The sequence below is a fragment of the Bubalus kerabau genome, chromosome 2 (assembly GCF_029407905.1).
Source record: "Bubalus kerabau isolate K-KA32 ecotype Philippines breed swamp buffalo chromosome 2, PCC_UOA_SB_1v2, whole genome shotgun sequence".
NCBI classification, from domain to species: domain Eukaryota; kingdom Metazoa; phylum Chordata; class Mammalia; order Artiodactyla; family Bovidae; genus Bubalus; species Bubalus kerabau.
This window is the reverse complement of record NC_073625.1, coordinates 48231077-48254247: the sequence shown is the minus strand read 5'-3', so window position 1 is coordinate 48254247 and position 23171 is coordinate 48231077. Positions and strand designations below refer to the sequence as shown.

Here is a 23171-nt window from a genome sequence, read left to right as displayed (position 1 = left end):
CACCTTCCTTGGAGGTCCAGTGGTTAAGACTTGACCTTCCAATGCAGTGGAGGAGGGCACAGGTTCGATCCAGGGTAGGGGAGCCAAGATCCCACATGCCTCACTGCCAAAACACCAAAACATAACACAGAAGCTATGGTGTAACAAATTCAATGAAGACTTTTTTAAAAATGGCCCATGTGGAAAAAAAAAAATCTTAAAAAGAAACTTTTTGGACCTTAACCTGAATTTGTGTTAATGAAGTGTCTTTCCGCTCACCACTACCACTACCGCCTCCGAGGAAGAGGAAGGGCAAACTGGAGACTGAGTCCCGTCTCATGGCCAGGTGTTTAGTCAGCCATGCCTGTGTGAAGCAGTCCCATCCAAGACTCTTAGAATGATAAGGTTCAGGGAGCTTCTGGTTTGGAGAACACTGAGCTGGGAACGTGGACACCTGTGTTCTATGGAGGAGGAGAGGCTGTGGAGTCTCTGCACCTCTCTTCCCCCACATTCTGCTCTCTTAGCTGAAGTGGTTGTTCCTGAGTTACATCCTTTATAGTGAAACTGTAATCACCAGTATGACGATTTCCTCAGTTGTGTGAGTTGTGAATTACTGAACCTGGGGAAACAGGGCTGGGTGTGGTTGTGGGACCCTGTGAACTTGTAGCTTGCCTGGCAGAAGTGCTGGTAGCTTGGGGACCCTTGAGACTTGGGCATCTGAGGTGGGACTGAGCCCATAATCTATGGGAAGTGTTACTTGCTCAGTTGTGTCCCACTGTTTGTGACCCCATGGACCACAGCCCGCCAGCTTCTTTGTCCATGGGATTCTCCAGGCAAGAATACTGGAGTGGATTGCCATTCCCTTCTCCAGGGCATCTTCACAACCCATGGATCAAACCTGGGTCTCCCATATTGCAGGCAGATTCTTTACTATCTGAGCCTCCAGGGTATCTGTGGGGTCTGCCTAAATTGAATTGTATGAAACCCAGTTGGTGTTAGAGATGTGTCATTAGAACACATATCTGGATTACAATGTCTGTAGATATCTATACAGTTGTCCTTCAGTATCTGCAGGGTGATGGAATTGGTTTCAGGGCCCTGCACTGATACCAGAATTCCTGGATAGTCAAGTCTTTCATATAAAATTTCATAGTGTTTGCATATAACCTATGCTATGCTTTGCTAAGTCACTTCAGTCGTATCCAACTCTGTGTGACCCCATAGACGGCAGCCCACCAGGCTCCCCCATCCCTGGGATTCTCAAGGCAAGAACACTGGAGTGGGTTGCTATTTCCTTCTCCAATGAATGAAAGTGAAAAGTGAAAGTGAAGTCGCTCAGTCGTGTCCGACTCTTAGCGACCCCATGGACTGCAGCCCACCAGGGTCCTCCGTCCATAGGATTTTCCAGGCAAGAGTACTGGAGTGGGGTGCCATTGCCTTCTCTGAGCAAATAGGCCTACATGCGTGTAATACAGTATAAATGGTACACAAATAGTTGTTGGTGCTCAGCAAATTTGAATTTTGCTTTTTGGAATTTTCTGGAAATTTTCCATCTAAGGGTGGTTGAATCCGTAGCTGAGGGTCCCATGGATGCGGAGGGTTGACTGTATTTGGCATAGACTTAGTACCTATCCCTAAGCCAGATGGGTGGATAGTGAGTTACAATCCAACCATGCAGGCAGCAGCCAAGTCTCTCCACTTCTGAAGTTGCTAGATTTTGTTGATTCGGCCTTCACAATATCTTTTGAATTTATTCTTTTCTCTCGTATTTCTGCTGTTGTCTTAGCCCTGGCAGTTAGCGTTCTTCACTGCGCTGCTTTGCTCTTACCGCCTGCCGCTTCCTGACTGGTCTGGCTTCCCTTATCCACTGGGTCTCGCCTGCACGAGGCTGCCAGAGAAGCGTGTTGTGGTACAAGTGCTGCTTCACGATGAAATCTTCCCCTGGGGTTTCATCTCTTACAGGGATGGGTTTCAAACTTGTGCTGTAGTATAGTGGGATGTATACTTTTATATACTCTGATGCTGGCAAAGATTGAGGGCATGAGAAAGGGGCGACAGAGGATGAGATGGTTGGATGGCATCACTGACTCAATGGACATGAGTTTGAGTAAACTCTGGGAGATAGTGAAGGACAGGGAAGCCTGGCATGCTGCAGTTCATGGGGTCCCGAAGAGTCGGACATGACTTAGCAACTGAACAACAAATACTCTTGTATACTCTTAAAAGTTACTGAAGACCCCAAGGAGCTTTTCTTTACATGAGTTTTATCCCTCTTTGTCAGGTTAGTGATTAAAACTGAGAATGTTAAAAGTACTAATTTATTTACTGAAAATATCTGTCATAAATCCATTATACACTTAACGTAAAAAATCTCTTTAATGTTTCACTTAATAGAAGACAGCTGGCTTCTCATATCTGCTCAGTAGTGGAATATTGCGAAATGTTGTTTTGATTGAAGTAGTTGACAAAAGTCTGGTCTTAACATAGATAACACAGTTGGAGAAAGCAGGAGTCTTTTAATATCACTTCCAGAAAACTGTGGTTATTCTTTGATCAGATCAGATCAGATCAGATCAGTCACTCAGTCGTGTCCAACTCTTCGCGACCCCATGAATCGCAGCACGCCAGGCCTGCCTGTCCATCACCAACTCCCAGAGTTCACTCAGACTCATGTCCATCGAGTCAGTGATGCCATTCAGCCATCTCATCCTCTGTCATCCCCTTCTCCTCCTGCCCCCAACCCCTCCCAGTATCAGAGTCTTTTCCAATGAGTCAACTCTTTGCATGAGGTGGCCAAAGTACTGGAGTTTCAGCTTTAGCATCATTCCTTCCAAAGAAATCCCAGGGCTGATCTCCTTCAAAATGGACTGGTTGGATCTCCTTGCAGTCCAAGGGACTCTCAAGAGTCTTCTCCAACACCACAGTTCAAAAGCATCAATTCTTCGGCGCTCAGCTTTCTTCACAGTCCAACTCTCACATCCATACATGACCACTGGAAAAACCACAGCCTTGACTAGACGGATCTTTGTTGGCAAAGTAATGTCTCTGCTTTTCAATATACTGTCTAGGTTGGTCATAACTTTTCTTCCAAGGAGTAAGCGTCTTTTAATTTCATGACTGGTCACCATCTGCAGTGATTTTGGAGCCCCCAAAAATAAAGTCTGACACTGTTTCCACTGTTTCCCCATCTATTTCCCATGAAGTGATGGGACCGGATGCCATGATCTTTGTTTTCTGAATGTTGAGTTTTAAGCCAACTTTTTTACTCTCCACTTTTCACCTTCATCAAGAGGCTTTTGAGTTCCTCTTCACTTTCTGCCATAAAGGTGGTGTCATTTGCATATCTGAGGTTATTGATATTTCTCCTGGCAATCTTGATTCCAGCTTGTGCTTCTTCCAGCCCAGCATTTCTCATGATGTACTCTGCATATGAGTTAAATAAGCAGGGTGACAGTATACCGCCTTGACGAACTCCTGTTCCTATTTGGAACCAGGCTGTTGTTCCATGTCCAGTTCTAACTGTTGCTTCCTGACCTGCATACAAATTTCTCAAGAGGCAGGTCAGGCAGTCTGGTATTCCCATCTCTTTCAGAATTTTCCACAGTTTATTGTGATCCACACAGTCAAAGGCTTTGGCATAGTCAATAAAGCAGAAATATTGCCCATCTTATTAGAAAATTCTCTAAATTTGGGGAAAGCAGTCTAGCTCACAATGGCAGATACTTGTTTTCCAAGTTTTAAATTTTTATGCAAAGCTTAACTTTTATCATCAGCATCAAATACTGCCAGTCATATTTCTTGAAGCAGCAGGCCCACTTCATTTTGAGAACGCACGATCACAGGACGTGCTCAGTCTTGTCTGACTCTTGCGACCCTGTGGACTGTAGCCCTCCAGGCTCCTCTATCCATAGAATTTCCCAGGCAAGAATACTGGTGGGTTGCCATTTCCTTCTCCAGGTGATCTTCCCAACCCAGGGATCCAACCGGTATCTCCTGCATTGGCAGGAGGATTCTTTACCACTGAGTCATCTGTAGAGCTCTCGTTTTTGAGAAACTGTCTGCCAAGTACTCAAGTGTGAATAACCGTAGTTTTTCTGTTGTCATTCCGCTAAGTAAACATTGTGATCCATAAAAAACAGTGGCTAGTTCAGCTTGTAACTCATTTGCGTAAGTGTGTTTCTTGGTGCTCCATAGAGGCGCTTCATGGGCATTCCCTGGCGATCCAAGGGTTAGGACTCTGCTTTCACTGCCAAGGGCAGTGGTTCGGTCCTTGGTCGGGAAGCTTAACATTCCACAAGCTACAGAAATAAAAGATACTTTATGACGCCTCCCCTTTATTCGGACTGGTATTAAACACATGTACTCAAGGACCAACGTTTAATATAATAATGTTTTTAATAACTCATCAGGGATATTCTGACGTGAAATTGTCTTTAAATTTTTTTGAAAATTAATTTATTTAAACGTGAGTCTGAGGGGGTAAAGAATACAGTGACCGCTAGTTCAGCTCCGTGCCTCTGTTGAGGTGGCTGTCGTCGGTATCAGTGCACGTAAATACGGTGAAAAGGGAAAGTGATGTCTGAGTGCTATGATGATCTCGACCTGAATCCCTCACAGGGGCTTGGGAACTCCAGGGACTCCCCAGACCACACCAATTGCTACCTCACAGGATGAAGTCTGAACCTTTATGCATGGTCTAAAGAGCGCTCTGTGCTCTGTCCCTGCTGATTTTCCTGATTTTTCCTTTTCTCCAGCTATACCTCACCTTCCCTGACTCAGGCCACCTGCATCTCACAAAGTGGTCCTTTTGTCACAGGCACTTGCCTTGACACTCCATTTCCCCCAACCCAGAAAGTTCCTTTGCCTCTGCCTCCCTCACTCTGGGTGATATCCTTCTGGGCTTGCTGGGTTTCCCTGAAGTAGAAGGTCCTACCCCAACTATTAGTCATCTTCCTTCCGATTCCCACCCCACTTCCCAGCTTTTGACTATCTCCATCTATTTCCTAGATCCCTCGATTTACAATTGTTTTTAAGACTTTTTTTTGATGTAGGCTATTTTTAAAATTTCTCTGGGGCTGTGCTGAGTTGCTGCGTGTAGGCTTTCTCTAGTTGCAGTGGTCGGGGTTACTCTCTAGTTGTGGTGCGTTGACTTCTTGTTGCGGTGGCTTCTCTTGTGGAGCACGTGCTCTAGATCACAGGCTCAGTAGCTGTGGCCCCGGGGCTGCCAGCAGCATGTGGGATCCTCCTGGATCAGAAATCGAACCCATGTGCCCTGCATTCTTTACCACTGAGCCACCAGGGATGCCTTGGATTTACAGTTCTTCACAATGCCATCATAACAAGAAAATATCCCTCTTGTGATTTAAGCTTTGTTCAAATACTTGCTGTTTTGCATGTTGAACCTTCTTAGCCCTAATTCAGAGAAACATTTGAGTAACCAGGTGGTGAGATATTTCTTTAGTGTCTTCGGCTCTATCAGAAATGGTATAGACTGGCCTGCCCGAAGAATAATCTGATTTCCTTTAATAACTACACAAATGATCAGCATTTTCCTCATTATTAAATGGTAAGATTTTTTGCCATCATCTAAATTTGGGGTTCGGAGAAGGCAGTGGCACCCCACTCCAGTACTCTTGCCTGGAAAATCCCATGGACAGAGGAGCCTGGTAGGCTGCAGTCCATGGGGTCACGAAGAGTCAGACACGACTGCGTGACTTCACTTTCATGCATTGGAGAAGGAAATGGCAACCCACTCCAGTGTTCTTGCCTGGAGAATCCCAGGGACGGGGGAGCCTGGTGGGCTGCCGTCTATGGGGCTGCACAGAGTTGGACAAGACTGAAGCAACTTAGCAGCAGCAGCAGCAGATTTGGGATTATATACAGCTAAGTTCAGGAGGAGAAGGGGATGACAGAGGATGAGATGGTTGGATGGCATCACCAACTCAGTTGATATGAATTTGAGCAAGCTCAGGGAAATGGTAAAGGACAGGGAAGCCTGGCGTGCTGCGGTCCTTGGGGACACAACTTAGCGACTGAACTGAACTAACTGAACCACAGCTAAGTTCATCAGATAAGTGATCTTTAGATAAGTTATCTGAGTTGTGCTTAGCTTATGTAAAGTATGTTAGTATGCTTTGGAAGACTTCTGGTGATCTAACCCACACCCATCCCCGCCCCACCCCCCATACACACACCCATTAAGTCACCGCCCCCCCCCATGCATGTGTGTGTGTGTGTGTGTGTGTGTGTGTGCGTGTGCACACACACACACACACACACAAAGGAATGTTTACTGAGCTCCTGTTCCTGCTCTGGGATTTTGCTAGGCACTTTCACATATCCCATCTAAAATCTGTTTCCCATCATACTGTGAAAAAGTGAAGTGAAGTGAAAGTCACTCGGTCGTGTCCTACTCTTTGCGACCGCATGGACTATACAGTCCATGGAATTCTTCAGGCCAGAATACTGGAGTGGGTAGTCTTTCCATTCTCCAGGGGATCTTCCCAACCCAGGGATCAAACCCAGGTCTCCTGCATTGCAGGTGGATTCTTTACCAGCTGAGCCACAGGGGAAGCCCTTCAGTGAGATGAGTGGTAAATAGATGGTAAATACCTATGTTGCAGATGAGAAAACAGAACCTCACATTTACTACCCTTTGTAGTCATGAAAATATTTACAAATGGCATAGTGGGTAGCTGAACTTAAAAAATTCTTGAGTTACCACAGATGTAAATAGGAGAGTAACATTATGACATGACCATTTATCAGATAGGTACACTTCAGGGCTTTAGTCCAGCTTTTAATTCTAGAGGAAACAGGAATTGTTCGTGATGGATTATTTTAGATATGCCATAAAGTTCCTTCAAATTCTGAGGTCCCATAACTCCAGGCAGTTGCAGCAATGCTGGAAGTATCAGTCAGTGATGCCTGTAATTATTGCTCAAAAAATGAAATCTGTTAACTCCGGCATTGTGTTCATATTGATTTTATTATGAAAGATATTACCTTTTAGAGTTCTTCTCAAGTTCGAGATTCAGTTTACAAACCCATTTACTGCTATATAATTATACTGCAAATTATGGGTTTGAGTTAGATGGACCTTTCAGCCCTGGCTTTGTAGTAACTGAAACCTCCGATAATCGCAGTCAAGATGCTGGCCAGATGCTCTTGGAAATAGTCTGTTGGCACATTTATCCTATGAATAGGCTTTGTCAGATTAAAAAATCTTAGAAAAGATCTAAATTGGAATGATAAAATGACATTCACCCCTCTGGCTTTCGGCTTCCTTCTTTGTGACATTCCCTAAACTCAATTAAAGAATTCTGGAGCCAAGATTTGTGCAGGCAGTGGAGGTTAGAACTTGAAAGTGACAGATCAAATGTAGCTACTAGCAGCTTCTAAAAAAGCCTTCAGTTAGGCATCCAGGCAAGGCGTGTTATTTCATGGTTGAGAGGCAGTATAGCAAAGGGATTAAGAGCACAAATTCTGAAGGCAGCCTGCCCCAGCTACTGATTGTGTGACCATAAGCCAGCTATTTAACTTTTCAGTACCTATTTCCTCATTTATAAAATGAGGTAGGTCACGGTTCTTACCTTGTGGGGTTGCTCTGAGGGTGTTAAAGCACTTGGGATGGTGTTTCACTAAAAAGTGCTTTTTGAAAAATGACTATTTTTTTATCATCTGTGACCCAATCCTGGACTCCCATTTTAAGACATAAACGGAGGCATTATATAGTATTATTGACAATTGGTTCTGCGGCCTCTTGTAACTTCTTAGTTGCTCTTTCACAATCTGGAAGGTTGGCATTTGTCCTAAGCCTGGTAGATAGGAAAGGACCTTTTAAGCCCGGTAGGTTTAAAGTGCTTTCATCTACTGACAAAAAAAATAAGAACTCTTAAAATCCTAAAAGAAAAAGTGCCGGGGTCCAGCCCCGGCTGATCCAGGGTATTCGAAGGAGAGACGGCATAGGCGAGGGTCAGGAAACAACTGCTTAATTACACGTTAATTAAGGATACAAAGAGTAATAGAATGAGGATAGCTCAGTAGGAAAATTCAGTGGAGAAAAGAGGCTGAGTAGCTTGGTTTACGCGGGAGACCAATAAAACTTCAAGACAAGAAGTTTGCACCACTTACGTAGGCTGCAGGCGTCCTTCTGTTCTCCCGAAGGAGAGGAGACACTGAGGCCACCCCGGTCGGATCTTAGAAGCCCAGGCATAATTAGCAAGCATGGTGGGTTCCGCGCTCCAGATGGAGACTCAGCCAGAATTTGGGAGAGAGAGCGACATGGGGAGACCAAGTTTTGGTGAACAAGGCCCGCACTTTATTTCCCAAAGTAGTTTTTATACCTTAAGTTATGCATAGAGGATAATGGGGGAAGGGGTGGAGTCATGCAAGGACAGCAGTTCCTGGTTCTAAACGAAGCCAGGCTTTCAAACTTATCATATGCAAAAGTTCAGGTGATTGACATCATCTTCTGGCCCGGAGGCCTGTTAACATTTTAAGAAACTTATTTTTCTCTAAAGGTGATTATTCCAAAGTCAGGCACCAGCCTCCAAAAAAGCATTGGACAAAGCTGCATTTTACATTTCTATACACCCATTATATCAATCAATACACTGCCAAGGACTGCCAAGGACACAGTAGGTAAGGAGTATGGAGACTTAGCAGCAAACATTGGCCCAACAAGTGAAAAACCCTTCACCAATACAATTTCTAATCAATCTTTTAACTACTCAAAGGAATCTGTGTTTAGGCAGTTTAGAACATCTCCTGCCTCTCACAGTTGGGAGGCTCTGAACAATCACCTGTGGCCGGAAAAACCTATTCAGGCAGGCTAGAGGATTTCCAAAGGAGTTTTTAGGTTGAAACACTGTCACACCCAGGAATTATTAACCGGAGCTGTAAGCTAACTCTTTTTTCAGAGAGAGGTAGTGGGGGACAGCCCCCCCCATAAAGTCAGAGGTGTAGGTGAAAGCAAAAAGCAGAAAGTAGGCAGACTCTGGTTTTGGGGGTAGATGCTCGAGAATTTCCAGGGGGACTCCTGAGGCTCGATCCCGCCTTTGCGTATGCCGAGCCTCCTTCCTCATGACCTTTGTCATGGGCGGAGTTCCTCACGCTGGCTCCCGACAGTGATAGAATTCCAGTTGAGCTATTACAGATCTTCACTCAATATGCAATATGCCGGCTCCCGGCAAAAAAGAAATATCCCGATTTAAAAAATGGGCAAGAGATGTGCCTGGGCATTTCTGCAAAGATGCCCAACCAGCACATGAGGAAATGTTCAGTGTGTTTAGAGGGAATGGGAATCTAAAGCATGAGGTGCCGCTTCACTCTCATTAGAGTGGCTGTTACAAAGCAACAGTAACAGAAAACAGACCTTTGTCAAGGATGTGAAAAACTTGGAATTGCTAGTAGGCATGTAAAATTGTGCTACTGCTCTTCCTCGGTGAGCGAAATACACAGTCACATGGCCTGGCAATTCCATTCCAGGGTATGAAGAGAACCAAAGAATTGAAAACAGGTGTTTACACTAAAACGTACCTGAAATTTTTATAGCAGCACTATTAACAGCAGTCAAAAGGTGGAAATACTCACGTCCATCAACTTTTGTCTGTCAGTGGACAAGCACAATGTGGTGTATTCTTATAATGGAATATTATTCAGCTATAAAGCGGAGTGAATGGGGCCTGCCACAAATGGGTGAACCTTGAAAACACGCCAAGTGAAAGAAGCCAGACAGACAAGGCCATGCGTGTACCGTAAGGCCCGTTTGTATGAAATTCTCAGGATCAGCAGATGTACTGAAAGAGGTTAGTGTTGGTTGTTGCTAGGGGCAGGATACGGGGTTCCTTTCGGAGATGATGAATGTTCTAGAACCAGGTGTTGGTGCACAACGTTGTGAATGTATTACATGTCAGTGAATTGTCCATTTTAAGATGATTTAAATGGTAAGTTTTCTGTTTTTAAAAAAGGGAAAATAGCATTTTAGTTTACCTAGTGGCAATTTTGTCAGAATATTGAACGATTTTTTGGTGATTTTAGGATGTGATCATTTTCATTTCATATATAGTTCAGTGAAATGTACCATAATTATTCTCTTGTACAGCTAGAAAAGGTAGAAAATGAAAGCGATGAGAATTTTGATACTTGTTTCTTCCTTAGTGTAGGGCTTCTCAAAATGGAGTCTGGGGATCCTTGAGACCCTTTCAGAGGGTCTGCAAGTTCAGATTATTTTTGTAATGATAGCTAAGTTTCAATTTCCCTTTTTTACTCTCATTCTTCATGTGTTCAGTGTAGTTTTCCAGTAGCTATATGCACTTGATGACATCATTCCTTTAATGGCTAATGGTTTATATGCTTAAATAATGTCTATTTCTTAGATTTTCAAAGGTGAGCTCTTTGTTTCCTCAATTTTTTAAGTGGTTGCCCAGTGGTTAATACTCTGCCCTTCCAATGCAGGGGCACAGGTTTGATCCCTGGTCAGGCACATGCTGTGTGGAGTGACCAAAAAATCTTAAAAAAAAAAAAAAAAAGGAAAAGTAAAAAGAGTCCTGAGGCCAGAACGTGAGTGAATCAGTATCTTAGCAAAAATGTTACATACTACTAATAAAAAAAATTGTATGAAGTGCCTGCGTTATACATTTTTGAAAATAGAGGGAAAATACTTGTAAGCTAGATGATTTTTTTTTTTTTTTTTTTTTTTTGGTGGTGGTGGTGGTGGTTTTACCTCCTTATTGCTCGGAGGTTATTAGATCTGGAACTAGGATTTTCTTTTCGGGACACTTTTAAGTCTCCAGTTTAGGAAAAGCTTCTCAATTATTGGTTAAGTCTATGGTTTTTAAATTTGAATGCATTTTACAATAGGAATGATACTAGATATGTTGGTTAACATTACTATGATCAGTTCCCCCAAACTTCTAGAACACATAAACTACTTGAAGCGTCATCACAGCTGATGTTCACTGAGTGCCTGCTGTGTGTTGGCAGTGTTCTAGGTGTTTCCCCTGTGAAAACTCATCTCATCCTCCCCACTTTCTGCAGAGAAAGTAGTTATAGTGGTGAAGTAACTGACCTGTGATCCCACAACTGGTAAGTGGCTGATCTTGTATTAGGACCTACGCAGTCTGACTCCAAAATCTGCGCTGTTAGCACTGTATACTACGTCTGTGTGTGCATACTATATAATAATAGCTCTCTGGGAATATACATAGACAGTTCCCACTTAGAAGGCCTGCCCACACTTCCCCCTTATAGTAGTGCTGTATGAGGGCGGTAGTAGGGCCGGGGGGAAGCCTCGGGTAGAGGCTCCAGCAAAGATGTGGGGAGCAAGGATAGGGGGATGGGGAGCTGTAGGGGGCCAGACTCCTTGCCCCAGGATGCCTCTGGTCCAGTTTTGTTTTTTTTTAACTTTTTATTTTATATTGGGGTATAACCGATTGACAGTGTTGTGATGGTTTCAGGTGAACAGCGAAGGGACTCAGCCATATGTATGCATATATCTGTTCTCCTCTAAACGCCCCTGGTCCAGTTTTCTAGCTGGATGTTTCCTTCCTAGGGATTGCCTCAGTATGTGACTTACAGGGGCATCTCTCCCCTTTTCTGCAGTTCTTTGGAATAAGTTAGATTTTTCACAGTTTTCTCCTAATCTCTGTCATGGAGTCCCGCATTTACTCCATTTGAATTATTCTGAGGCTTTTTACTACCAGCTAGAAATGAGAGAAAGGATTGTGGTGGGGGAGGGTATTAAAGATAACCTTTGAAAAAGAAACTTGGAAATAGGTGGTATAGCTATTAGTGGTGGTAGGGGTCCTTAGTGAAAGTGAAGTTGCTCTGTCGTGTCCGGCTCTTTGTGACCACATGGACTGTAGCCTACCAGGCTCCTCCATCCATGGGATTTTCCAGGCAAGAGTACTGGAATGGATTGCATTTCCTTCCCCAGGGGATCTTCCCAACCCAGGGATTGAGCCCAGGTCTCCTGCATTGCAGGCAGATGCTTTACTGTCTGAGCCACCAGGGAATCCCTAGGAAAACCTTTGAAAAAGAAACTTGGAAATAGGTGGTATAGCTATGAGTGGTGGTAGGGGTCCTTGGGATTCAAATAAAATAAAAGCCCTTGGCCTCTGAGAATGTCACCTACCTTGCTGAGGCTCCTCCAGGCTTGTCATCACTGGGGCTGGGAGAGGCAGAATAATCCAGGCCTCCCGCCCCAGGCTAGGAAGGGAATGTGGCCAAGAGATTTCCCGGGGGACTCAAGGGTATGTCCTCCCGCCTCCTTCCATTTTCTCTTCCCTACTCTCAGTCCTGTTGCCCGAGATCCCTTTCTAGGTCCAACGTCCACAATGGGGTGATGTGGGAAGTAGGGTGGGGCCCGAGGATCTTCCAGGCAATTCATGTGACGGGAAGGCTCCATGAGTGTTAAAAATTGGGCGTGATTGGACATTTCCTTAAGGGAATTTCTTTGCTGCGTGGCCATATCCGTTCTCAGTCCTGAGCCCTGAGAGGGACAGCACAGTCCTTGGGGGGCCGTGAGAGGCTCAGCCTGCCCAGGAGTTCCTGCAGAAGCCTGCCATGGGGCCGCAGGTGGTCCCTCCTTCCTGCTTCTTTGAACATCTCTGCTTTAAAAGGCTCTTGAAACTGAATCCTTAAAGAAATAGTGGGTGGACTCCTTGAAGATGCTGGCTGAAGGAGGTCTGGCGGGGGTGGTGGTGGGGAGATGCTGCCCGGGGGAGGGAGGGGGGCGGACACTGCCCGAGTCCACCCTTGATACCCAGGGTTGGGCTCAGTCAGATTCGTGACTAGAGTCCAAACATTCTGGTTTGTTTACACGTATCAGAAGCAGGGAGAGAAGAAAGTATTTTCTACTATTATTGCATATGCATGGAAAAGGGCTGTTTGTGCTGTTTTTTTTTTTTTTTTTTTTAATGTTTGTGGGTTTACTTTCTACTGAAAAATTGTTTTTATGACACACAAATGTTTATGATTATGATGTTAAAATCTCTTTGGGCGGTGTGTACTCAGCTGCCTGAAGTGAGGCTTCTGCCTCATCTGGAATCCCTCCCTCTTCTTTCACCATTTGTAATCCAGCCCTGTTGATCTGGTTTGGTTCTCCAAGTTTCCCCACTCTATCCAGCCACTGCTCTGGTCTGTGACCTGGTCTCTCTCCAGCCAGCTAAGCCCTTCTTCCTTATCTTTTTCTATAAGCGCAACAGTTTTCAAACATTTTCATCTTAAATCCCTGCATGCACATAAAATGTACTGAAGGCTATCAAAGAGCTTTTGCTTATGGTTGTTCTCTTTATTGATGTTCCCATAGTAAGAGTGAAACTGAAAATTTACTTATTTTTAACACTTTTATTCATTTAAAACTCAAATCATTCCAAGTTAGCATAAATAACTCTTTAATGAGAATAATCCTATTTTTCACAACAAAGAGTTGTAGTGAGAAGGATGGCCTTGTTCTGCATTTTTTGCAGATCTCTTCTATGTCTGGCTTAATAGAAGTCAGCTGGATTCTCCTCACTGCGTACATATTCCCTGGGTCATCACAGCAAGCTCTCAACCTTGTCAGACCCACCATTTTCTTTTTGTAATGCTTCCTTTATTCTCCCCAAGTGACTCAGTGCTAGAGAATCTGCCTGCAAAGCAGGAGACAGGAGTTTGATTCCTGGGTCAGGAACATCTCCTGGAGAGGGGAGTGGCAACTCATTCCAGTATTCTTGCCTGGGCAATCCCATGGACAGGGGAGCCTGGAAGGCTATAGTCCATGGTGTCGCAAAGAGTCGGACACGACTTAGTGCCTAAACAAAAACAAGTTTCTTTTCATCAAGTTAAATTCATCAATAACATATACATACTTTCAAATCTCTCAATGTACTGCCCAACTTTTTCTAAAGAAGAAATCAAAGTATTTTACACTACTAGTACCCCAGGACATTTGCAAGTAAAAACTTGCAAAATGTCTTTTGTGTTAATGTGTAAAATGGAGTTTGGTTCTAGGCCCAGATACTTATAAACGGACTTTTCCCCCTACAGGAATGTCTAGACAGACGTTCAAGTGGCTTGGGATGGGTGCTTGTATGAGGCTGTTCTGAGTAGCCTGTTAAACGCCAGTGGTGCCTCCCAGTGAACGTGACAACCAAAACCACCTCGGCGATTTCTGAACATCTCCTGAGGGGTGGAACATACTTACTGAGAACTGCTGATTAAGGGAATCTTGGCTGGGTTAAAAAAAAACCCAAAGCATTTTCTTTTAATGTTGGATGATCATTTTTAAAAACAATTTGTGTTATAAAAGAATTTCAATGGAGAAGGAAATGGCAACCCACTCCAGTACTCTTGCCTTGAAAATCCCATGGGCGGAGGAGCTTGGTGCAGGCTACTATCCATGGGGTCGCAAAGAGTTGGGCACGACTGAGCGACTTCACTTTCACTTTAAAACCATAAATGTAATTGGTTTTCCTACCTTTTCATGCCAATTTATTCCATTAAAAATATAATAAAAAAAAAAAACAATTTCAAATTGAGCCAATAATTGCCTATAATCTCTGCATTCAATATAATTAGTGTTGATATTTTGATCCATATTGGCCTTGCCCTTGGTTGTTCTTCTATGGGTAATTTTTCCTATTCAAAACCAGTACCATTTATAAACTGTTTTACTTGGCTTGACACTACTTGATTTTACTGAACTCCATGTCTCTTTTTTAGTAGCAACAAAATCATTTTTATTCTTGGCTTTATTCTTAGCATATGCATGCTAAGTTACTAAAGTCGTGTCCAACTCTTTGTGACCCCACCTCCAAAGCAAGAATACTGGCGTGGGTTGCCATGCCCTCCCTCCAGGGGATCTTCCCGACTCAGGGATCGGACCCACGTCTCCTGTCTCTTGCGGCTTCTGTCTCTTGCGTCTCCTGCATTGGCAGGCGGGTTCTTTACCACTAGCGCCACCTGGAAAGGTCTGTACTTAGCACAGTCTCATGTAGCGTGTGATAGTGCGTACATACTCATATCCCTTTGGTGCTGACGTTACACGTGGATGGAGAGGCGAGAACAGAGCATGGACTTGTAGGGAGTTGGGTGGCCTTGACCAAGTGACTTAACCACGAGTATTAGAGAAAAGGCATGTGACGTTTCTGTCCCAGGGTGAGTGGAGGTCGCAGTCTGCTGTTTACCAATCTCCAAGTGGACTGCAGGCCTCTGGAGGGCAGGAGGGGTATTTTAGACACTATTTTGTCTCTGGCACTGGCTCAGTACCTGACTGTCTGAAGTGATGAATGTGGCAGAAAACTTGGTACTTCCTTGGGCTGTGGTTAGACTTTGTTTCATTTCTATCGTGATTATACCTCCATCACAGATAAGCAACTATATTAATAGTTGTTCATTTCAAACGCCAGTAGAGCTTGCTCCAGGTGGGCTCATCAGTCAATTCAAGCAACAATGTTTCACATATTTTTGGCACACCTGATTATTGTATTTATGTCTAGGTATGGCTTCAGTGTTGTTATTATGCAGGAGTCTGGTTGATTGTTTGATTGTGAGGCCCTGACTGACACATGTAATTAAATGAGTTTGAATTTAGTGTGTTCCTTGAGGAGGCCTAGTGTGTTTACCTCAAAGGTTGTCGAAGGCTTGAAGTGATGTCTCAAGGACTCACTGCTCCCTTTAAGGCATTTCTACAGGTATGGTTTTCTTTCCTTGTTATCTTTTTATTTTTCTTAAATGTTGTTTCCAGCTGTTAAGATTCGAGATCTAGCAGCTCAGTCCTCTTGAATGATTTAATGTGTTACCATTAGGATTCTGAAAGATATAAATTTGAAAAATGATTTGACTGTGTTTGGGAGAGTTTCTGGAGGGCTTCCCAGGTGGTAAAGAATCAGCCTGCCAATGCAGGAGACTCAGGTTCAATCCCTGGGTTGGGAAGATCTCTTGGAGGAGGAAATGGCAACCCACTCCAGTACTCTTGCATAGATGCTTCCGTGGACAGAGAGGAGCCTGGTGGGCTACAGTCTGTGAGGTCAAAGAGTCGGAGACAACTGAGCCACTGAGCATGCAACACACACAAGACAGTTTCTGCATGCTGAAGGCCCAAAGCTCTATGGGCTGAAACACTGATTCTCCAATTCAAGCATGCATCCGAGTCAGCTGGAGGATCTTGATAAAGCACACTGTTGAGTCCTAGCCTGTTTGTTTTTTTTAATTTAATTTATTTATTTATGGCTGTGCTGTGTCTTCATTTCAGAGCACGGGCTTCTCATTGTGGTGGCTTCTCTGGTTGTGGCTCAAGGGCTCTAGAGTGTGGGCTTCAGTAGTTGCAGTAGGTGGGCTCTAGAGCGCACGGGGTTTGTGGCTCCGTGGTACGTGGGATCTTCCTGGACCAGGGATTGGATCCATGCCTCCTGCACTGGCAGGCAGATTCTTTACCACTGAGCCACCAGGGAAGCCCCCTGCCCTATTTCGTATTCTCTAGGTCTGATGTGGGGCCTAAGAATCTGCATTTACCAGCTCCCTGTTTATGCTGAGGCTGCTGGTCTAGGACCAGACTTTGAGAGCCATGGAGCTGAAGCGTTGAAGTCCACTAAAGGTAGTAAATGGAAAGGAGGTATGAGATGCAGTGTATTTCATATTTCAGGAGAACCCTTTTGTGCCCTGTAAGCTAGTTGGAATTATAAAGAAAAACTGGGTTTGGTCCATGAAGAAAAGGGCATAAACCCTTTAAAATACAGTGTGATCATTGTAACGGTCATTCAACTTCAGATAACAAAAGATTGGGAAACCATCTTAAGTTTCTTTTACTTTTTAAAAAAAATAAGAGTAGTGCATATTTATAATGGGACATATGTAAATACAGAGAATTTTCTATTCTAGAAAGGATGAAAATTTTCCCCAATTATATTCTATCACTTGAAATGATCTCCTATTACATTTTTGCTAATTTTTATTCAATTTATCTTTTATGCAAAGGATGTTTAGTTTTGTTTTCCCCCCAAACGAAGTTTTTATTTTTAAATGCTAGATGCTCATTGTAATGAAAGAAAAAGATCGTAAAGAGCAGTTATTTTTTCTAGACACAACCAGTGTTGATTTCCTATAATTTATTGTTAGGGATCTCTTTATATGAATATTCTTATTACTTTGTATTATTCTGACCTTATGATTTAAAAACCCTTATTTTAAGGTGCAATATCTTTTCATGTCATTAGATGTGATTCTGAAGCATCTTATAAATATAATTTGTGCCTAAATCTTTCCCATCAACCCTCCAATACCCCTGCCTTTTGGATGAATTCCCCGAAGTGGAATTGGTAGGTCAAAGAGCATGTAAAATCTAAGACGTCCCTGTTGACTCAGATGGTAAAGCATCTGCCTGCGATGCAGGAAGCCCAGGTTTGATCCCTGGGTTGGGAAGATCGCCTGGAGAAGGAAATGGCAACCCACTCCAGTATTCTTGCCTGGAAAATTCCATAAACAGAGGAGCCTGGTAGGCTACAGTCCGTGGGGTTGCAAATAGTTGGACACGACTGAGCGGCTTCACTTCACTTCACTTGATACATTACCAAATTGTCTTCACAAAGAGTTTAGTAATTACTGTCCAGACTCCAAGTCTACACTCACTGCCATTTTCATATTTATGAGCTTGATAGGTGACAAATACTGTCTCCTTATTTTAATTCCTTCTACTGATAAGAAGTTCAGCACTTTTTTTCCATGTGTTAATTGTTCACTTATATTTCTTCTCTTTTGAATTTTCTCTTTTCCTTGTCATGTTTTCTTTTTGAAGTTAATCTTTTTTTCTTAATTTGTGTGAGCTCCTTATATAAATATGTAAGGATATTTCCTTAACCCAATTTTTTATTTGCTTTTAAGATTTGTGATATTTTCTTTTCTAGAAGTATTTAAACCTCCCTCCCCTCAATCCACCATTATTTTCCTCTTTTAAGAATTTCCGCCTTTGGTCAAATAAGGAAGCCCTCTCTCACTTCGATTTTATAAATATTAACCTGTATTTTCTTCTTGCATGCTTTCATGGTTTCTTTTTTTTTCCACTAGAATCTTTAACCTATCTGTAATTTGTTTTGTTGTCAACAAATTCTAGTGTGGGTAAATGCATTTTACGTTTTCCTCATTTAATTTTTCGGCCACACTATGCAAAATTAGGCAAATTTAGTTTAGCCAGTTGGAGGTAAGCATTGAGTTTTCACACTGCTTTGTGGGGCACTGGGATTTCAGAGAAGACTTGAAGGGTTTGCCATGGGAATAGAGGTATGAGAGATATGTGGATATTTCCAGCTCCAACTTCTCCCAAGAATATATAGACTTCAGTGGCCAATGAGGCACCTATTGGGCAGATCTTCTTGGGCACCTAATTACAGGCTCTTTAAAATTAACGTGATCAAAACAATTCTTTTTTGTTTTTGATTCATTTTATTGAGACATAGCTGGTTTACAGTGTCGTGTTAGTATCGGGTGTGCAGCACAGTGATTCAATTACACACATATAGTTTGCATCTGCTAATCCTAAACTCCCAATCTATCCTTCCCTCCCCGCATCCCCTGGCAACCACAAGCCTGTTCTGTGTGTCTGTGAGTCTGTTTCTGTTTTGTAGAGAATTCTTGTGTCATATTTTAAATTCTACGTATAAACAATATCATACGGTATTTGCCTTCCTGGCTTCACTGCTATGATAATCTCTAGTTGCACCCATGTTGTTGCAAATTGGCATTTCCTTCCTTCTTATGGCTGAGTGATAGTCCATTGCATAAAGGTACCACATTTTCATTCTGCTGATGGGTGTTGAAGTTGTTTCCGTGTCTTGGCTATTGTAAATAGTGTTGCTGTGAGCACTGGGGTACAAATATCTTTTTCTCTGGATAAAGGCCTAGGAGTGGGATTGCTGGATATATGGTAGCTCTGTTTTTAGTTTTTTAAGGAACCTCCATACTGTTTTGCATAGCAGCTGCACCATGTTACATTCTTCACCAACAGTGTAGGAGGGTTCCCTTTTTTCCATATCCTCTCCATTTTGGTCATTTGTAGACTCTTAAATGAGGGCCATTCTGATTGGTGTGAGGTGGTACCTTACTGTGGTTTTGATTTGCATTTCTTTAATAAATAGAAATGTTGAGCATCTTTTATGTGCCTACTGACCATCTGTAAAAACAGAATTCTTGATGCTGTCCCCAGTCTAATCTGTACATTCTAGACCTTTCTGTCTTGTAAATGGTGCCCTCATCCACCCCATTGTACACCCAGAAACATCACAGCTCTCCTTGATTCCTCTGTCTTCTGTGTACTGTATATATCTATTCCATTGTTAATTTCTGTGGGCTTTCTGTTTAAAATATATCCCTCTTGTTTCCACTGTTAAAATGTTACTCCTGGCCACTGCTGCATCTCAGCTGAATATCTGCCATGGTCTCCTCGCTAGTTTTCTTGATTCTATTCTGCCTGCGTGGAATCTGTTCCACACGGCAGCTTCTGCACTGTAAATCGGGTCAAGTTGTTCCCTTGCTCAAAGCCTTTCAAAGCATTCCTATTACACTTAAATCCAAGCCTCGCTTGAGGAGAGGCTTGTATTCTGGCCTCCATTGCCTTTCCAATTTCCTCTGTTTCTACACTCCTTTGGTTCCCTTTGCTGTAGCTGGACTGGCCTCTTTCTCTTCCTTGGATAGGTTCTTTTCCTTCCACAGATCTTTGCACTGACTTAATCTTCTCAGAAGCGACCCCTGTTCTTTTAAGAGAGGTCCCCCTTGACTACCCAAGCACACAAAGAAATCCCACATACCACCTCCAGGCATCATCTGCCTTGTTCCCCTGCCTCATTTTTTAGTGGTTCTGTATGTGTGAAACGGTCATATTTTTTATTTTCCTTGTTAGCTTACTCCCCATTCTCAGGTGTAAGCTCTCTGGGGTCAGAGACTCTGTTTTGTTTCCGATGCCCTGTGCTTGGCCCAGAGCCTGGCTCATGGTGCTCCTTCCTGGTGGGATGTAGCCGTTTGTGAATCCACTCCCAGCCTGTGGCCTTTCCTTCAGTCAGTCAGTTCAGTTGCTCAGTTGGGTCCAACTCTTTGTGACTCTGTGGGCTGCAGCACACCAGGCTTCCTTGTCCATCACCAACTCCCGGAGCTTGCTCAAACTCATGTCCGTCAAGTCAATGATGCCATCCAACCATCTCATCCTCTGTCATCCCCTTCTCCTTCTGTCTTCAATCTTTCCCAGCATCAGGGTCTTTTCAAATGAGTCAGCTCTTTGCATCCTGTGGCCAAAGTATTGAAGTTTCAGCATCCGCATCAGTCTTGCCAATGACTATTCAGGACTGATTTCCTTTAGGACAAACTGGTTTGATCTCCTTGTAGTCCAAGGGACTCTCAAGTGTCTTCTCTAAAACCACAGTTCAAAAGCATCAGTTCTTCTGCACTCAGCTTTCTTTATAGTCCAACTCTCACATCCATACATGACTACTGGAAAAACCACAGCTTTAGCTAGATGGACCTTTGTTGACAAAGTAACGTCTCTGCTTTTTAACATGCTGTCTAGGTTGGTCATAGCTTTTCTTCTAAGGAGCAAGCATCTTTTAATTTCATGGCTGCAGTGAAATTTTGGAGCCCTCCAAAATAAAGTCTCTCACTGTTTCCATTGTTTCCCCATCTATTTGCCATGAAGTGATGGGACTGGATCCCATGATCTTTGTTTTCTGAATGTTGAGTTTTAAGCCAACTTTTTCATTCTCCTCTTTCACTTCCATAAAGGGGCTCTTGAGTTGTTCTTCACTTTCTGCCATAAAGGTGGTGTCATTTGCATATCTGAGGTTATTCATATTTCTCCTGGCAATCTTGATTCCAGCTTGTGCTTCTTCCAGTCCAGTGTTTCTCATGATGTACTCTGAATATAAGTTAAATAAGCAGGGTGACAATATACAGCCTTGACGTACTCCTTTTCCAATTTGGAACCAGTCTGTTGTTCCATGTCCAGTTCTAACTGTTGCTTCCTAACCTGCATACAGATTTCTCAGGAGGCAGGTCAGATGGTCTGGGATTCCCATCTCTTTCAGAATTTTCCACAGTTTATTGTGATCCACACAGTCAAAGGCTTTGACATAGTCAATAAAGCAGAAGTAGATGTTTTTTTGGAACTCTTGCTTTTTCGATGATCCAGTGGATATTGGCAATTTGATCTCTGGTTCCTCTGCCTTTTCTAAATCCAGCTTGAACATCTGGAAGTTCACGGTTCATGTACTGTTGAAGCCTAGCTTTGAGAATTTTGAACATTACTTTGCTAGCATGTGAGATGAGTGCAATTGTATGGTAGTTTGAACATTCTTTGGCATTACCTTTCTTTGAGACTGGAAGGAAAATGGACCTTTTCCAGTCCTGTGGCCACTGCTGACTTTTCCAAATTTGCTGACATATTGAGTGCAGCACTTTCACAGCATCATTTTTAAGGATTTGAAATAGCTCAGCTGGAATTCCGTCACCTCCACTAGCTTTGTTTGTAGTGATGCTTCCTAAGGCCCACTGGACTTCCCATTCCAAGATGTCTGGCTCTACGTGAGTAATCACACCATTGTGGTTATCTGGATCATGAAGATCTTTTTTGTACAGTTCTTCTGTGTATTTGTGCCACCTCTTCTTAATATCTTCTGCTTCTGTTAGGTCCATACCATTTCTGTCCTTTATTCTGCCCATCTTTGCGTGAAGTGTTCCCTTGATATCTCTAATTTTCTTGAAGAGATCTCTAATCTTTCCCATTCTGTTATTTTCCTCTATTTCTTTGCATTGATCACTGAGGGAGGTTTTCATATCCTTGCTATTCTTTGGAACTCTGCATTCAAATGGGTATATCTTTCCTTCTCGCCTTTGCCTTTAGCTTCTCTTTTTTTCTCAGCTATTTGTAAGGCCTCTTCAGAGGCCTTTTTTTTTTTTTTTGCCTTTTTGCATTTCTTTTTCTTAGGGATGATCTTGATCCCTGCTTCCTATACAGTGTCACGAACCTCTGTCCATAGTTCATCAGGCACTCTATCAGATCTAATCCCTTGAATGTATTTGTCACTTCCACTGTATAATCGTAAAGGATTCAGGTCATACCTGAATGGTCTAGTGGCCTTTCCTTACTCACATTTGAATCAGAGCAGCCTAGCTTTTCAATCTCAAGCTGGTGTGAAGCTTCATTTACAATAAATTTTCTTGGTTAACAAAAGTTTAAAGATAATTTCCTTAGAAGATTGGACTTCACTCTGAAGACGTAAAGAAAGAGGAGGTTTTAACTTGACATTTCTGTCAGTGTTGCATTCACTTCCTAAATATATTGGTGATAAGGTTCCTGACGTTTTGGGCTGAAGGCCAGTTACGAGTACAGCTTGATTTTAAACATTTCTTGCTTGAGGGTACCTTTTTACATACTGAATTGCATACCATAGATTAAAAAAAATTTTATTTAGCAGATTGTTATTAATCCTATAATTAAGATGATTATGAGATTGTATAATCTTATATTTACCCTTTTGAAAGAGTGCTTCCTGAATCTCAAGCCAAAGCATTTGTACAGCTTTACTGTGTAAATATTTATGTTCTAGGTGTGTTATTCATACATATAAACATATCTTCTCCTTGATCTATAGCTATATGGTTGTATAGTTTATGACTTCTGGACTTCCTGTTTAACTCCTCACTGTATACTCTGTACCAGGTGGCTACTCCCTAAATATCAGTTGATTTTGTAACAGTTGTCCTGTGACAAAATCAGTATTTTAGTTTCTGTCTACTCTTGTTAATTACAAACTCATATCAATTGTGTTTTATGTTACTGCTTGCCACATTTTAACCAGTAATTTCAAAGAGATTGCTTTTTGTTTTTGCCTCATGTGTTTTCATGTTCCAGCATTGGGGGTGTAAAGTTTTATTACTGTTGTTTTCATTGTTGATTATACACTTTATGAAAATAAAAAATTATTTTTTTATCACGTACAGCTTTTTTCTTGAAATGATACCATATTAAATTCAGTAACTCTTCCTTTCTTTTAAGAATTTTTTTAAATTTTGTATTAGAGTATAGCCAATTAAAGTGTTGTGATAGTTTCAGGTGAACAGTGAAGGAGGTCAGCCATACATACACATGTATCCATTTTCCTCCACCCCCCCATACCATCCAGGCTGCCACATCACACTGAGCAGAGTCCCATGTGCTGTATACAGTGGGT

The 23171-nt window shown here is 42.7% G+C and overlaps 1 protein-coding gene across 9 annotated transcripts in view; it reads left to right on the top strand.

The window, feature by feature from the left end:
- ITSN1 (intersectin 1) overlaps window positions 1-23171 on the top strand; it is a 244199-nt gene that overhangs the window by 20032 nt on the left and 200996 nt on the right. The window contains exon 1 of one of the 9 annotated variants that reach the window (XM_055567639.1): window positions 12492-12558. The exons of the other annotated variants lie outside the window; for them this stretch is intronic. The gene's annotated coding sequence lies outside the window, so the exon portion shown is untranslated. Of the gene's footprint in view, window positions 1-12491; window positions 12559-23171 lie in introns of those variants that run through there. 9 annotated transcript variants of the gene reach the window in all.